Source organism: Octodon degus, unplaced genomic scaffold, assembly GCF_000260255.1.
Source record: "Octodon degus isolate 3935 unplaced genomic scaffold, OctDeg1.0 scaffold00292, whole genome shotgun sequence".
NCBI lineage: Eukaryota > Metazoa > Chordata > Mammalia > Rodentia > Octodontidae > Octodon > Octodon degus.
Window position 1 is genome coordinate 580337 of NW_004524868.1, and position 17047 is coordinate 597383.

At 35.1% G+C, this 17047-nt stretch overlaps 1 pseudogene; it reads right to left on the reverse strand.

Moving 5' to 3' along the window:
- Nucleotides 1-2940: 2940 nt before the first annotated feature.
- Nucleotides 2941-12126, reverse strand: LOC101584927 (annotated as a pseudogene).
- Nucleotides 12127-17047: the final 4921 nt, after the last annotated feature.

Below are 17047 nucleotides of genomic sequence, written 5' to 3' on the forward strand. Positions count from 1 at the left end.
CACTCTATCTCTTTACATACATGATGGTGGTTTACTAGAATTCCCAAAGAATACACATGAACACACATACACAAACACACACACACTCGTGCACAAACATACAATACAGACTTGGAACTGATAAGGAAAATTGATAAGGAAAGTCTCAGCATACAAGGTCCATATTACTGGGCCAGTGAGATACCTCATCAGATTAAGCACGTTCTTAGGCAAGCTCAGGGATCTGGGTTCAATCCCCAGCAGCACATGCCACACCAGTCTACCCCTGGGCTTGTTGAGCTGGAAAAGGAGACCAGGTGTGTTGGTGCATGTCTGTAATTCCAGCGTTGGCGGGGGGGGGGAGGGGAGAGCTAAAACAGGAAGATTACTATGAGTCTGAGCTGTGTAGTGAAACCCTGTACCAAATACATTAAAAAAATCCATATTATGATCACTATGGGAAATAATGTGGTGATTTGTAAAAAGATTAAAAAATATTCCAAGTGATTCAAGAATCTCAGTCCTCTTTAAAAATTAATTTTAATGAAAAAAAATAGCAACAAGACAGTTCCAAAACAGGTTAGTAGGATAGTTACAATCATTAATATATTGCATATTGTTGTCTTCATAGTAGTTATTCAGAGTTCAAGATTCAGATATGATATCTTGTCTAAATACTATTAGTATAAATCTTTCTTCTCATTGAATTAAGAGAAAGTAGTTGTGTATCTATTGTATTTTATATATACATATATATTTTTACTGCAAAATTATCCTTTATTTATATCCTTCTTGATTTCTTTTGTCAGAGATGGGTTTTTCATTGCCATTCAAATATGGTAGGTGTGTGAATTCAGCAAAATAACCCAATATAGTCCAATAGTCCATAATAGTAGTAGGTTATCAGCAGAACTGGCAATGTCAGAAGTTCTTGACTTGAAACTTTTACAGCTCAGTATACTAATATGACTTTACTTTTTATACCTCATACAGCACAATTTGTGATAACCACATATTGGAAGCAACCAAAAATGTCTGCCACCTGAGGAATGGATGAAAAAGATGTGATGTTTTTATACAATGGAGTATTACTCAGTTGCAAAGAATAATAAACTCAAACTTTTCATATATAAGTAGATGCAACTTGAAGAGATACTCATAAGTGAAATAAACCAAACTTACATGTGTAAATATTGTATAGTCTCTGTAGTGTAAGAACTCAAAAGAAGGAATAGAAATTGAAAGGTATAACACAGTTAAATGAAAAGTGAGAACTTCAGTATTAAATAATAAAGAGAGCAAGAAAAAAAGTTAGGAAACATGGAAGGGGCAAAACCATACATTTATATACACAAAATGGTTATGGCAGTGGTACTAAGGATCTCCATCATGTTTTTGAAACTAGTAGTTAATTGGTAGAATTCTATCCCTGACTAACTATACATGCTGATATCTGTGAACTAAGTAACTACATGTGAATAGCAATGAACAATACTAAAACCATGCTTGTAATATAAGTCCTTGATTAATATTCACAAATGTTAAACATGAGTTCTTAAGAATTATTTGCACACTTGTGTTCATAGTAGCTCTATTCACAATAACCAACATGTGGAAGCAACAAAATAATAGATGAACAAAATGTGTTCTACATGTAAATATCAATAATACACTGCCATAACAGAAATATATTTCTGCTACATATGAGTGGTGATTAAGGTGATTGTGTTTTCATCAAAAAATCTACTGCAGGGCTGGGAGGACAGTTTGGCAGTGTAAGCACCTGCCTGACAAGCAGAAGTGCCCAGTTTTGATCCCTTGTACCACATGGCATGCCATCCTCAAAACCCTGGGCATGCCGTGAGGTCCACTGAAACCTATGGTAGTGCACACCTGTAATCCCAGTACTGGAGAGACTGAGACAGGAGGATCACACTGAGTCTGAGCTTCACAGTGAAACCCTGTACAAAATAAATAAATAAATAAATAAATAAATAAATAGATTTTAAAAATCTACTGATGTCATGTGTATTAACATTTAATTTTTTTCTTTTTTTTGTGGTACTGGGGATTGAATTCAGAACATTGCTCTTGCCAGGCCAGTGCTTATTTACTGAGCTATCTCCCCAAGCCCTTAATATTAAAAATAAAAAAACTAAAAATATGATCAGATGCCATTATAATTGGGCTTCCACATCTTAGGCATAAAATTGAGGATATATCAATCTACATATTAATTTTTTATAAAACTATAAAATTTATAAGCGATAAAAGAAAATAAATATAGAGAAATACCAAAGCTAATATATAAAAACATTAAATTACAAATAATTTTTTGCAAGCATATTCAAAATATTTTGTAGATTTTGGGTAGTTTTTTAACGTATTTATGAAAACAAAAGTGAATATCTAAAATATCAAAAAGACTTGAATGGATATATCATCAAAGTGGATAGATAGACGGTAAATTATGACCAGCATCACATACAAACAACTTGAGTTGCAACTGGAATGTTACCTTTAACTTAAGACAAAAGTCTTGAGTTATGATGCAAAAGCTGGCTCCTTGTACCATTGTGAACAAAGAGTCATGATGCCATCAAAACACAGGCAAGCTTACATAAGCATGAATCCAAGCCCAGGTGCAAATGTTTGGGGATGCTTGATCAGTTCTTTGTATAATCACTATGATTACTGCTGTCAAAATGTCTCCAAAAGCTATAAAACAAGGCAAGGAAATAGGGGAAGGAATATAAAGCAAAAACAATTGAAAAGAACAGTGTAAAGAAGACAGAAATAGACCACTTCAGACCAATTTTTTGTTCTGAAAAAGTTGGGACCTAGTGAACAAAAGCAGGTCCTAGAGATGTATGGCTTCTCCCAAGGACAAAAAGGACACCAAAAGCGATATCCTTGATATTCTTCTCAAAGTGGGTTCGCCTTTCAAACAGTAACTATCTTCTATTTCATCTTCCCTTCCTGCAAATAAAAGGTGTCAACTTGAATGGTAATCACAGTATGAAATTATTGTTTCTGGTAAATTGGGCACATTTTATAGTTTTTCATGACTACACTGGGAAAATTTCTTTTTTCTGATAAGTTATGGTCATTATAAAACACTTTTAATTATTAAAATTTAACAGGTGTGCTTTGGGAGGTTTGGAACACATAATGGATATTTCTATTATTTGGTATGGGGAAAAATAGTCTTGACTTGGCCAAGTTGTGATACAATCAGTTTGAGCTTGTAAATCAAGTGTTCACTACAAGCACATAAATTGAATTTCACTAGTTAGGCATTAAATGCAATTTAAAACATGTTTCTTGTTTTCCTTCAATCTTGACTTGAGATAACTGTACAAGTGAGAATCTCTGTAAGTACTCTTGGAACCTCAGATGCCCAAAAATGAGGGGAGAAAAGAAGCCGGATACAGAAGAAAAAACTGGAGGAGAAGCTCACCAGATTGAATGTCGTATGAGGAAGGAGTGATTGGGGAGATGGGCTGTCCCTGGATTGAAGAACACTTTGTACCCTACCAGTAGTGAGCATGGCCACTTTGGGAGAGCTAAATCCTAAGGGAGAGAGCAAGCTCTTCAATGGCAGCCAAGTCTCTGGAATAGAATTCTCATTTTCCCCGAACTCCATTTGGGAAAAATAATAGCAATGAGGCATTTACAATCAGGACACTGGAGAAACTGAAAGCCAGCTAGTGTTTGAGAAAGCACCATTAGGTCCCTGGGAAACCTGAAAGCAAGTGAAAATCTTGACTGGAATCCTGAATTTAACAATGACAACCCATGGTTTCAGGGTATGGGCATGAGCAGAGATGTGAATGGGAAACTGTGGTGAGAAAGGCAGTAGCAATACAGTATCTTGGAAAACATAGCTAGAAGGGGATGGCTAGGTCCTAAAATGTCCAATTTCAGTTCATTGAGAAATTTTCATGCCGCCCTGCACAATTATTTGCTAGTTTATAATTATATTGCCAACAGTGTTAGAAGTATTCCTTTTTCACTGCAACCTTTCCAGTACTTGTTATTTTTTTGATTTTCACGATTGTATGTTTTTCTGGTGTAAGATGGAAGCTTAGCATTGTTTAACCTGAACTCTCTTATGGCATCTGCTTTTGAACATTTTTTCATATGTTTGGTGGCCATTTACAATTCTTGCTTTGCGGAATGTATGTTTGTTTCACAATACCATTACTTGATTAGAACTTTTACTTTGGGGCCTAAATTTTTAATTCTTTATATACAGTACATATTAGTCGTTTGGAAAATACCTGCTATTTTTTCCCATTCAAGTAGTCTGTTCACGGACAAGCTGATTTTTTTCTCTAAAAAAGGTTTTAATTTGATGTGTCCCATTTCTTGATTCTAGACACATGTATGTCAATGTATATGGTAGCACAATTTATAACAGCTAAATCCTAAAAGCTGCCTGTATACCCATCAACAGATGATTAAAGGAAGACAATATGGTATCTATACATAATACTATGAAGGACAAATTTGAGATATTTTAGCAAGATTGGTGTACTTGAAAAATATAATGTTAAGTTAAATAAATTAGACACAGAAGTTTAAATACTGTATACCATCCTCATTTGAGTAAGAAAAAACAGCATGATAAAGAATGGGTAAAACATAAAGGGAAAGATTTATTGCAAATGGGAAGGGAGCCAAATGATGTGGGTGAGAAAAGGGAGGTGCAATGGAAAATAAGTAGATTAAAGCCATGCCATGTCTAATGAGCTCAATGAATACAAACATTATAGATTATCAACATGATATAAGATTAATAATAGCAACATTAATGAAAATAGGGAAAGGATTTTTGGCAGAGGTGGGAAGAAATCAGGAGAGAAGGTAAGGTGGATTTTCAAAAATGAAAAAAGATTGTTAGATTCTTCTACCCTTTCCTCAAGGTAAGTATAAACTTTAGGGACTGCTAACATATAGTACAAAAAGAAGAGAAAAGGAATTGGAGCACCCCCTATGCTAGGCACTAACTCATTTTCCCCAAAAATTCTTGGAGAGTTATGCTTTAGGTTATTCTTTTCACTACCCATTGCTCAGTGTTTACTTGCTGCGTGGTAGACCCCACTAATTTCAGAAAAAAAATCCTAATTTAGAAATCCATTTATTCTTCACCTACAAGTCAAATCTTACCAATTTTAAATATAAGAGAGTCTTCACTGGCTGAATTAAGGCTGTAATACAACTAGGATTGAGAGGATGCTTTACTTGTGTTCTTTAAGCATATGTGTGTTGTTCTGTGGCATTGATTTTCTACCTCCTTTTCTCACTTTCTTATTCCATTACTTCCATTTTGTTTTCACCTCTTATCTAGCACATAAATGGGATGTTTCTAAATGTGTACAGTGAGAATAAAATTTACATATGCTTTATGCTTTCCTCTAAACACAACCTCTCATGGGCATGTCAGGGAAATGGACATCAAAAGTGGGTTTTGAGGGTCCCAACACAGGTCATCAGTATGTGAACAGGTTCTCACAACTTAGTAGTTTCTCTCAAGTTCCAATTACAATTTCCTATCTCTATTTTCCTTTTTCTTCAACCTACAAATATTCTCTCAAATCTCTCTTCATCTCTCTTGCACTTAGACACAAAACTAATATGAACAAAATTTGATGTCTATTTCACACATTATTATTTACATCCTTCTTTTCTTTCTGACCTAAGTCATTGCCTTTTCTTTTCCCTTGACTTTCACCTACATTCAAGCCTACATGTTAGCTGCAGTACATTGCACTCTTTATAGGTCTTTGATAAAAGGGTAAAATTGTTAAAACAAATTTTAATTTACATGATCAAGATAAAGTGAGAGATTGGGAAGGAGCCAACAAGTACAATTCAGCAGGGCACATCCAGGAGGAGTGGCCTGGTTTACTTTGTCAGGGCACACTTGTAAGGAGTGGAGCACAACAGCGAGACCCAAGCCAGGATCTTCCTGGGTTTGAGTTTGGGAGAACTTGGTATACTGCTAGGCCCAGTAGGGCTAGACTGGGATCATCTATGGAAAGATATTGCAGCACAAAGGTAGCAGGCAATAACTTGGGTGAACTAATCTGGCTGTAAGATTCCAGCTACATCAAGGAGAGGTGTCCAGACAGAGCTCAAAAGAACTAATTTAAATACAAATTCCCAATTTATTATCTGCTTTGTTATGTGACATAATGTTTCCTCCTATGGTCTAAACTACAAAATCATTAGTTATAAAAGTAATTGTCAATTTCTAAATTTAACTAGCTGTAATTAATATCACTAATTGTACTATTGCAAATCGGATACCATGTCTGCCTTAACCACATGTTCTCCCTTGAGGAAAAATGCTGAGAGGTATTTGGGTAATAACCTCACTAAAAGGGTGAGTGATATAGCTTAGTGGACTAAGCACTTGCTAAGGTAAGTGCAGGGGCAAGGGTTGAATTCCTGGCAGCACATGCTGCTCTGGTCTCCTCCCTCATCCCCCCTTCCCCGGCTTGTTGATCAGCAGATGGAGTCCAGCCATGGTGGTGCACATTTGTAATCCCAGAACTAGGGAGGAACAAATCAGGAGGATCACTATGAGTCCGAGCTGTGTAGTGAGACCCTGCGGTGAAATAAATAAATAAATGATACTATTAATAATAAAATAACCTCATCAAAGACCTATATGAAGGATGGAAGACCATGTGAAATTGAAACCAATATCTCATTCTGAACCAATACAGAAGGCAAAATCTTGGGACAAACACAAAACAAGAATCTCTGACACAGGAGAGATACCTCAAGAAGAGACCCTTTACGGAGAGGTTCTGATGGCAGTGATACAGCTACATACTATCAAACTTTCACAAAAAAATTATCACAGAAATCAAAATAAAGAGTTGTCTCTGAAATAGAAAATTTAAAAAAGGAACAATAGGCAATCTCAGGCACCACACTCACCCACAAACCCAGGAAACATCAGCTTAGAAGAAAATGGAAGTCAAGCACCTGAAATCTCTGAAATAACAACTAAAGGTAAGAAACAACAGCAGGAAGGTATGGAGAAAATCAGATTATATAGTCTCCCAGGTTAGAAAAAGGAAATAACTATAAAGAAAACATTACTAAGTGTTTGTGAAGAAGACAGTGATTGAAATATAGAGGAGAATTGAAAAATGACAAAAACATTGAATGAGGAATATAGGAAAGAAATAGAATGCCTGAAGCAGCCTATTTATATTAAGATATATACAGGAAAGTAAAACTCCCTTAAAGGTTGGCAAAATCATTTGAATGAAGGTGAAGATAGACTTTCAGACCTTGAAGATAGTGTTGCAGCTAGTGATGAGGAAAGAATAATCTCTAAAAAACCAACAAAGATCCAGGAGTAGTAATACAACAGCTGTAAGATGATGCAAAAATGAACAACATAAAATGAATAAATATCAAAGAGAAAGAAAGCACCAACACAAATGACATAAAAAGAATATAGGCAGAAATAATAGCATAAAGCTCCTTAAACTTGGCAAAACAATCCTACATTCAGATATAGGAGGCATATAGAACTCCAAATGGTATCAACCCAATTAAAACTGCACCTGGACAATAGTAATCAACATTTCAGAAATTCACCGCAAGAACAACATAATAAAAGCCACTGGAGAAAAGAAACAGATCACATTTAGAGAAAAACCCATCAGAATAACAGCAGATTTCTCCTCACAAACCATCAAGTAAAGAAGATAATGAGGTCCAACCCAGACTGATACAACCTACAGAACTCTCTTTCAAGTTTAATGGAGAATTAGAATACTTCCACAAAAAAAAAAAACAGTTAAAGAAATTCATGACGACCAAATCATCCCTACACAGAGTACCAAAAGACATTCTAGAAAAGGATCAAAATGTCCACAATTCCAAGTAAGACAACAGAAAGAACATAACAGCATGCCAAACAATGAAGCACAGGTGAAAAGTAGGGAATGAACAGCATGAAAATAACATGACATTCATAAGTATATGAGTATTGATTATAAGCACCATTGCAAATGGACTCAATTCACCTAGCAAATGAAATAGATCAGCAGAGTGCATTATGAAACAACATCCAACAATATACTATCTTAAAGAAGTACATTTAACCCTTGAAATTCATAAGCTGAAAGTCAAATGATGGAAGCAATGCTGCATGCTCCAGCAAAAAGCAGAAGTAGCTATTCTGTTTACAGCCAATCTGACCTTCAAATCAAGAATGATTAAATGAGATAAATAAGATTGCTTCATACTGGCTAGGAGAAAAATCCAAGTGGAAGAGATAATAGTCATAAATATGTGTGCATTTGATATGAAAGCACACAATTATATAAGACCAATTTTAAAGGAAAAATCTAATAACCAATATGACAATATTAGCAGGAAACCTTAACACACCCTTGTCTCAAAGACAGGTCAAGCAGACAAAAAAAAGAGCCAAGAGGAGCAGAACTGAAGCTAACCTTGAATAAATGGACTTAGTTGATGTATATAGTGTTCCACCCCAAATCATCTGCATACACATTCTCTTCCGCTGCATAAGGGTCATTTTCTTAAATAGATTACATACTAGTCCATAGAGCATGCTAAAGCAAATACAAGGAAGCAGAAATTATCCCATGCATATTATCTGACCACAGTGTAATTCAACTGGAAATTAACAACAAAGAAACTACAAAAACTCCATGAACATATGGAAATTAAATAATAATTTCCCCCCTCAGCAACCAGTGAGTTACAGATGAAATTAAACAAAGAATTAAACAATATATACAATGTAATGAAAATTCAAATGTAACTTACTGGAATTTGTGTGATGCAGTGAAATCAGTTCTCAGAGGGAAATTTATAGTGGTGAGCCCAAACATTATAAAAACAGAATGACCATGAATAAATACTCTTGCACTGCACCTCTAACTTTTTTTTAAAGAAGAGCAAATGAAGCTCAAAGCCCAAGGATGGGGGGAAAATATAAAGACTAGAGTAGAAATTAATACAACTGAAACAAAGAAAAGTACAAAGAATTTATGAATTCCAAAACGTGGTTCTTTGAAAGACTAAATAAAATTGATATGCTCCTGGCCAACCTCATCAAAAATAGGACAATAAAAATCCCAAATTCAAGCAGTAAGGAATGAAATAGGAAAAATTGCTATGGATTCTGTGAAAATTTACATCATTATTAGCTATTTTGAAAATATTTACTCTCAAACTATCAAAGACAGAAAAAAAGGAGAAATTCCTAGATAGGTACAAATTATCAAACCTGAATCAAGAAGATATAAAAACTCCGAATAACCCAATATCAGCCAATGAATATGAAAATGTAATAAAAAATTAAAATAATAAAAAGACTCCTGATGGAATCACAGCTGAATTCTACAAGAAATTTAGAGATTTAATCCCAACATTTCTCAAACTTTTCAAAGACAGTGAAAAGGAACAAGTGTTATGAAAATCATTCCTGGAGGCAATTTCTCTGCTGACACCAAAATAGGAAAGAGATTCAATAAAAAGACAAGAGAATTACAGACCAATCACCCTCATGAACATAGATACAAAAATCCACAATGAAATACTAGAAAATAGAAGACAGCACATCATCATAGTGATTATACACCATTAACATCTATGATTGATCCCAGGGATGCAGGGATGTTTCTACATATACAAATACATAAGTGTAATACACTAAATCAATAAAGCCAAAAACGAAAAACCACATGATCATCTTAATAGATGCAGAAAAGCTTTTCACAAAGTCCAACAGTGATTCTTTATCAAAGTCCTGTAGAAAATTAGAATAGGTGGCCTTTACCTCAATTGGAAAAAAATTATCCAATGCGAAGCAGCAGCAAACATAATTCTAAATGAAGAAAAATTGAAAGCTTTTACTGTCAAATCAGGTACAAGAGAAGGATGTCCTCTATCACTACTATTGAATATAGTTCTGGACTCAATAGCTAGAACCATTAGGCAAGAGAGAGAAATAAAAGTAATATGAACAGGTAAAGAAGAAGATAAAATATTCTCACATATGTTACTTTCCTTGAAAGACCAAAAAAATCTCAACCAACAAGCTCCTAGAATTAACAAACAAATATGGTGTCACAGCAGGATACAAAATTAACAGCCAAAAATCAATAGCATTCCTCTACACAGATAACAAACTCATTGAGAGAGAAATTGGAAAAATAATACCTTACACAGTAGCATCCAAAGAAATAAAATACTTAGAAAGTATTGTAATGAAGGAAATAAAATATCTATGCAATGACAATTGTATATTTGAAAAAAAATATTGAAGAAAAGATTTCAAAAAAGATGAAAGAGATTCCTTGCTCCTGGATAGGAATAAACAACATTGTGAAAATAACTCCCAAAATTGATATAACAATTTAATGTAACCTCTATCAAAATACCATCTACATAACTCAAAAAGCTAAAGAAAATTTCCTAATATTTATTGCAAACCAGAAAAGATCTAGAATAGCAAAGACAATCCTGGGCAACAAAAACAAGACTGGAGTCATTCAATCCCTGACTTGAAATTATACTGCAAAGCTGCTGCTATAAAATCAGCATGGTACTGACAGAATACTAGACCCAAGGATCAATGGAACAGATTAGAAGAAGTAGATACAACTACAAACACACTCGTTCACCTTATCTTTGATCAAGGGGCCAAGCATACACCCTGGAAGAAAGATAGCCTCTTTAACAAATGATGCTGGACAAACTGGCTGTTCACATGCCAAAAACTAAAGCTAGACACAGGTTTATCACCATGCACTAAGCTAAAGTCAAAATGGATGAAAGATCTAAACATTAAAACAGAAACATTAAATCTCCTGGAAAAGAAAGTAGGTGGAAATCTCAAAGAAATAGAGGTAGGTAGACAGTTTATGAACAAAAATCAAACTGCACAGGAAATCCTTCAGAGAATCAACACTGGGACCTCTTCCTCTTGAAAAGTTTCTGCACATCAAAAGAAATCACCAACAGAGTGACAAAATAAGTGGAAACAGTGTATCCTACTGCTTTATGAATATCAGAATACAAGATAATTCAAACTCACATCAAATGAACATTGAATCTATCATTCCAACAGTTACATGTACTTTTCGCAAATGATCTTTTTCTTCTTCATCTAAGAGCCTTATTTTCTTTAATAATCTTTGAATAAATAGTGTTCACCAACCCTCCCCTTGAATCACCAGGCATCGTTTTTTATGTGACATGCATCATCAGATATTGATCCCATCAACCCTAATAGTGACTGTGGAGCTTCAATATTAATTGGGAAACTACAGCTTGAGATTAAGATTAAGGGTGTACCTCTCAATGTCACCTTTCAGCTCCAGGTGCAGAACCTTGTTCATGTCATGCTCACTGTACTTCGTGTATCTCTGAAACACTCTGAGAAGATGGGGATAGCTGCGGGTAGTCAGAATGGTGCTGAACATATTCACGTCTGTCCTCTTTCTCCTCTCTCTGGCTTCATATAATTCCCTGGCTCTGTATCCACCAAGTCTTTATTCATACCACATTCCTCACATTGATCATGCTTAACGAGAAATCAGAGCCTTCAAGAAATCTCCAGATGTGTCTGTGGTGCTGTCTTTGGCCACATTTCTTTTCAGTTAATCTCTGTAGACTCTATTAATTTATCTGATTTCTCTATTCTCACTTGATGCCAAAAATTTCAGTGAGGGTGTCTTCATCAGTTCCAAGACCCTTCATGGCTACATGGAGCTCATCTGCATCAAACTGGGCTGGAGTTTTCAACAAAGTTAAAACCACTTCTTCTAGATGACCTGTGAGGACTTTCTTTAGAGCTTAATTCAATGCCTTCCCTTTTCCCTGGAGGTAGGCTGCTTCGATCTGTTGAAAATTGGCATTGTTTCTCTTTGTCAGCATGTCAGAGATGGTTTTTTCATTCACACCTTTTACTGCTATGACTTTGTGCAAAGCCTCAACATCAGAGGAAGGATTAAAACCACAGTAGGGTCTCCTGGCTGACCCAGGACCAGCTTTGGGTGCTTTTACAGTTTGAACATATTCCTGTTCTTGATTGTCAATAAAGTAGGCCTGTTTGAGGAATTCTGATACCATTGCCATTTTAAAAGAAGTTTTATTTTTCTACCTTCTTCTAAAGAACTCAAGAGAGGCTTTTTATGGCACTTTCAGTCACAGCCATCATGAAATGTGCCACAAGCACACCTACTTTCTTTGTTGAGGATCTTCATGAGGCAATGAAGGGAGCTATAACATGTCATAAGGCATTAATCAAAATCACGGTTTCTTGCAAGGAAAGTGACACAAATAATATCAAAGTATACTATCAGAGGATGTATGGGATCTCTCTTAGCCAAGGCGTTCTGGATAAAACCAAGGGATATTATGAAAAAAAAAAAAAAAACTTGGTAGCTCTTTGTGGAGGAAGCTAAACAATCCTTTGAAGCTCTGAAGTATTTTCAACAGAAGACCTCTGAACAACAGTTTTTCATTTTGTAACACTTACTTAACTAGGCAAGTTTGTTTATCAGGTTTGCAGTGTAACTACCTGCTTTCTGAAAAACAATATAGCTTATACATCTTTTTATATATCACAATTCTGTAAAATGGAGATATGTTTGGTTTTAAAATGTTTTCAGAAATTATAAGAACACATACACAAGTATTATTTTATTCCCTGAGAGAGATGTTTATGTAGCTGAAAATAAAAAAAAATTGATATGACACACACACATCCACACACACACACACACACACACACACACACACACACACAAAGTTTAAGGGTGATGGACTAACTATTCTTGAAGAAGAAATTTCAAGTCAGTGCAATGTTAAAGTGGTGGCATTGCTACTTTTTTTTTTTTTTTTTCAATTTTATGTTTACAATCAGGAGTAAAAAGCCCAGGAGAACGATTTAAAATGTGAATTTGGACAGAAAGAAAGTTCTAGCAAAACTGTACACTGCAGAGATAGAACAGCAGAGATCTTAATGGCTAAGAAGAATTAGGAAAATAGAATGATAGCCCGAGGCATCATGAAAAGCAGCAGGAACTACACCCTTTGAAGAGTCAAAATTGCAAAAGTGAGATAATTTGTGGGCTGGCCAAATAGCTCAGCAGATTACAGTGCCTGCAAGCAGGCACAGGGGCTGGGGTTCGATCTCCCGAGCCTACCTTGGGAGGCTGTAAACAGGCAGAACACTATGAGTCTGAACTAGTTGTGAGACCCTGAATACAACTTAGACCCTTCTCTAAAAAAACCAAAAAAAAAAAAAAAGATACTTTGATTTGAGAAAATAGTTCCAGAGTACCATGTTTGAGAATGGCAGCTAACTTGTGAATTTGTTCCTCGGAACTTGATTCAGAAAGCCCAGTAATTGAGGCACTCAACTCCCACTACCAAAATAGGCAAAAGAGTTGGCTTCATCCATGGGGGTCACTGATTTTAGGTATATGCAAAATGTAAGAGTTTGAGCTCAGAAAGACTTCCACCAAGCTTTCAGAAAAAGTCCTGGGAGGCTAGGCACTTTACTACTACGAGGGTAATGTGTGATGCTGCATCAAGCCAAAGGTTCTATGGAGACCCCAGATGTTTTCAGAATTGGGGAACATGGATTGTCTGTGGAAAACTACAAGGAAGAGGCAGAATTGACTCAAGACAGAAGACATGGAAGCTCCGACCATAAGTGCCATAGTGATGGAGTCACTCCAGCCTTTTGGGGTTCTCATCTTGCCACAGATTGACTCAGATTCTGCACATGGCACTATAGGACATATATTTTGTCCTGGTGAATTTTGGAATTCTCTTGATCCTTTTGCTTTGTATGCCCACTTATAACTTTTGGACTAGAAATGCCTATTTTGTGAAATTGAATGTTAGAGTGTTCAACTCACTATTCGTTTGTACAAGGCTTTTATAGCTAAGAGTTTTCACTAAGTTTTACAGAAGATTTTTGACTTGGACTTTTGAGCAATGTTGAAACTGTTAGGAGGGCTGGTCAGATAGCTCAGCAGATTAAATCTCCTACTTAGACAGATGCAGGGACTTGGGGTATGATCCCCAGTGTGCCATGCTGGCCCCAACCCTGGGTAGTGCTGAGAATGGATGTGGTGGTATATGCCTATTATCCCAATTCTTGGGAGACTGAAAAGAGGAGAATCATTATGACTCTGACCTGTGCAGTGAGACTCTGTAGACCCTGTACTAAATACAAAAATAAAAAAATAAAAAATTAACAATTAAAAAAAGAAACTGCTAGGACTGGCAATTCTTGGAGTTCTACTATATACCTTTGGCATAAAGGTATGTACATGAATTTGTGTCTAGATGTCCTTCCAAAGCCACACATGATCATAGTTTTTTTAAGAATTGGCTGAATCTAGATTGTATGATTAATTAATCATGCCATGCTGGGATTAATGGTGCTCGTATTAAGGGTAGGTGATTGCTGGATCATTCTGTGGATTGAGTTGACATTTACCTAAATGGGTCACTAATCTATATTTTATCCCAGTAAACTGAATAAAATATAAGGGACAGAAAGAGATTTTTCCCCTCTCTCCTTTTTGTTGTTTTTGCCATTTTTTGCTGCCATGAACTATTGTCCCTCTATCATGTACCACTCTGCCGTGGACAAGCTGATTATGGACAAAAATCTCTAAAACTGGTGAGCTAAACGACCTTTTGCTCCTTAATTTGTAGGTTTTGAGTATTTTCTCTCAATGATAAGAAAAGTAACTAAGAAAATGGCCATATCTAACTTCATAAAATAAAGGCAGAAGGGCATAAAAATTAGGTAAACAAAAATATCATAATTGAAGACTTGAATATTCTACTGTCACAAACAAACAGATCAATTAAAGAAAAAGTCAACACAGAAATGTTAGATTTTATTTATAGCTTTAAACAAGGGGCCTTAATTGTCATCTATAGAGTTTTCTGATCAGTGACAGCGTGTATTTTTTTCTTAGAAGTACAGAGAACTTCCTCCATAATTGACCTCATGCAGGCCATAGATATCTTTAGACAAATACAGAATATTCATATTATTAGAACATTGAGAAACAATAGTATAAGTCATAGGCACAAACACCACAGAAATTATGCAAATATATGGAGATTTGACATTTTGAATAATCAACAAATTACAGAACAAATCATGGATGTAATTAAATTGGCTGTACAATATACAACAATTGATGGAAAACAATAAAAGCAGTCCTAAGCAGAAATGTCTACCTATGAATGTCCACATTAGAAAACAAGAATTACAAACAAATAAATCATTTATACATTTCAAAGACCTAGAAAAACATAAAAATACAAAACAAAATATAGTATAAGAAGAAATATATAGTATAGGGAAGGAATTATAAATATCAGAGCAGAAGTTAAAGAAATTGAGGTGAAACTTTACACAAAACCAATGACTCAAAGAGTCAGCTCTTCTAATATATTAACAAAATAAAAACATCTTAGCTAAAGTCAACAGAAAAAGAGGAGGACCTTTATCAAATCAATTAGAAGTGAAAAATATAAAGACATCCCAAAAGACACACCCAGTACCTAGCAGATTAGAAACTACTATTCAGAAAAATAGTATGCTAATCAACTCTGAGATCTGAAAGAAACAAAAGACTCCTACACATATTAATTACCAAACTGTGTAAAAATGACTGCACAGATCAACAATAGACAATAAAATTGTTGCAATAATCTTTAAAAACATACCAAGTAAGAAAACCCATAGAGAAATGCAAAGCAAAACCACACTGAGATTGTGCTTTACTTCATTAACAACAGTCATTATCAAGGACTCTAAAACAACAAATGCTTTGGATGTGGAGAAAAATGAAGATTTTACATTGTTGTATGAATATATTATGACTATTTTGGAAATAAGCATAGAGGTTTCTCAAGAAACTGCAAAGTGGAAATTGCATGGGTCTATATTTCCTGATTATGTTTCCAGAAGAGCTAAAGTCATCCTACCGGATACACATATACCCATGTTTAAGGCAGCACAACTCACAATAGCTAGATCAAGAAAACTACCTACATGTACATGAAGAAATAAATGGATAAAGAGTATGAAAAGAAATGTAACCTGTCATTGTAGGAAAAAGGACAGAATTTGAGACTATAATACTAAATGAAAGAAGTCAGTTTGCAAAGGTTATTGCTTAGAATCTGTAATATGACTCACAATAGAAACAAACTAAAAATAAAAAAAAAAATACTGTGTTAAGAAACATGGAATTAAGCTCCACAAATGGATGGAGATCTTAGACGGAGGTAGAATAAAGGATGAGAGGTGGTCAAGAAGAATATAATTGATGAAAATGTAGTCTTTATATGTGTGAAACTAGCTAAATTAATTGGTTCACATCACAAACTCATAGTTAAAAAATATTATGAAAATAAAAATAGCCATAATGCAACATTCCAAAGAGGTATTATTTAAAAAAAGGAAACGACACCAACTCCTAAATAGAAAAGTAAATAACAAGAACTTAGATCTCTCATTTATTGATGGGGGTGAGTTTCGTTTACTGGTTGTGATGTGTGATGCTGCCTTCTATACATGTCTACATTTCAAATTCATATCTGAGAGTGAACATACTATTCCACTTTTTAAAATCATTTTCTGTGACACTGACTCACAGCTAGCTTCAGAAATAGAGATGTCCCACACATCTCTATTTCTGAAGCTAGCTGTGAGTCAGTGTCACAGAAAATGATTTTTTTAAAAATGAAACATGATCATTCTCAGATATAAATTTGAAATATAGACATGTATAAATATGACAGTAATGATAGAAACTTATAATTCTTGTGAGCTTAAGATTCACAATTCTTTAAGTCTCATTCATAGAGTTAAAGGGAGAAACAAAAATCACAGTCTTAGATGTCTTGTTTTTCAGAAAGCAATATATCCAAGGCTGGGAAGATAGCTCAGTAGAATAAGCACTTGCCTGGCAAGCACAAGGGCCTGAGTTCAATTTCCGGTCCCCCCCGCAAA